Source organism: Epinephelus lanceolatus, chromosome 11 (genome assembly GCF_041903045.1).
Source record: "Epinephelus lanceolatus isolate andai-2023 chromosome 11, ASM4190304v1, whole genome shotgun sequence".
Lineage (NCBI taxonomy): Eukaryota > Metazoa > Chordata > Actinopteri > Perciformes > Serranidae > Epinephelus > Epinephelus lanceolatus.
In genome coordinates this window covers 8,698,851-8,700,570 of record NC_135744.1, presented here as the reverse complement: position 1 = coordinate 8,700,570, position 1,720 = coordinate 8,698,851, and positions in this window count along the sequence as shown.

The following is a 1,720-nucleotide window of genomic DNA, read 5'->3' as shown; positions in this document are numbered from 1 at the left end:
GGAAAAGAAAGGTACAGGAGCTTCCTCCTTGTATCCTCATCACTCACATCCTTATCAGAGGAGGACAAAAAGATGAAAAATAAAAGCAACAACCCCAAAAGAAAGAATAAAAGTAATTTTTAATGGAAATAAATAATACCAAATAAAGAACAGTTTAACGTTAATGACATATATTGGGCGGCTGTGGCTCAGAGGTAGAGCGGGTCATCCACTGATCCTCGGCTCCTCCAGTCTGTGTGTAGAAGTATCCTTGAGCAAGATACTGAACCCCAAATTTCTCCTGATGGCTGTTCCATCGGTGTGTGAGTGTGTTCAAAACTGAGTAGCAGGTGGCACCTTGTTAGCCTCAGCCACCAGTGAATGGGTGAATGTGACTCGTAGTGTAAAAAGGGCTTTGAGTGGTTGGATGACTAGAAAGGCACTATACAAGTGCAGGTCCATTTACCAGGTCCATATAAAAAAAATCTTTTTTTACATTCCACTTCACATGCCTTGTTGCATGTGTACTGAGAATGTAACTGAAAGAACAACTTATACTTTGTTTATGTAAATAAGTGAGTGAGAATTTAGTTATCCAGCCCCTTCAGTCTTGTTGTGTCTTCATTTTAAGTAATAACTGGATAGAATGAAACTTTTATTTATACACACTTGTTATTTTTCCAGCCATGCAATAGTCTGGCAGCCCGTCCAGGGTATAGCCCTCCTCTCACCCAATGTCAGCTGGGATAGGCTCCAGCACCCCTGTGTCCCATAACAAGATAAGTGGTTATGGAAAATGAATGAATGAATGAATGAATGTTAATTTTCCAGCTACAGCTCTGTTTCCCATCTATATCAATACCTTTTATATGTTTATAATTGTAAGTTCCTTCCTTTAAGTGCTTGGAGATGTGAAACAGCGGCTTTTCACTAATCATATAATGCATACTTTTTTGCAGCCAACAGTCAAATGCATTGGTGCTTCCCACTGTCATGACATGTCGACCATCACGAATAAATTCTCTACTGATAAGAAACACAGTCCAGTATAGAAAATGTTACTAATCTTTTCTTTATCAATACAGCCTTTAGTTTGGGGTTGCTGGGCTCATTGTGTAGCTGTATCAGCTAGCTGGCTGTCATCACCTAGTTAAACAGACAGAAAGTATGCATGTGGAGGTCACAGATCACAGCAACTCACTTAGAATACAATGTACATCTACACTATTCTACTTTTTTGAATCCTTGAAATTCCTTGAGGTTTTCCCCAGTGATAGCTGCATTTCAGTTCACCAACTGCAAACTGACCACATGGTCTGCGGTCTGCTTTTGTGTCAGGGCTGGCTCCACGAATCCTGGTCTTCACCTAAAAGTTGGCATCCACGCAATATTATTATACTTACACAAAAATCTGGGAGCACCTGACTGGACTAAGTAAGTCAGCCTTTAGGCTCTTTGCAAAATGTAAAGGGTAAACATTGTGATCAGACACCAAGAAGCAGAAGTCTATATTCATCCACCATACAACCAATTCATTACATTTACTGCATGTTATCTACAAGTTTTATAATATTTGCAATTAAAGATGCAAAAAGGGTCTGTGTTGTGTCGTATCCACAGGATGAGACTGTCAACTACACATAAAATGTTTCTTCTTACAACACCTGTACTTAAGAGATTAAGCATTTTCTATACAAAATTGCGTGAAAAAAAGTGTGTGAAATAAACAGATACAAGTATA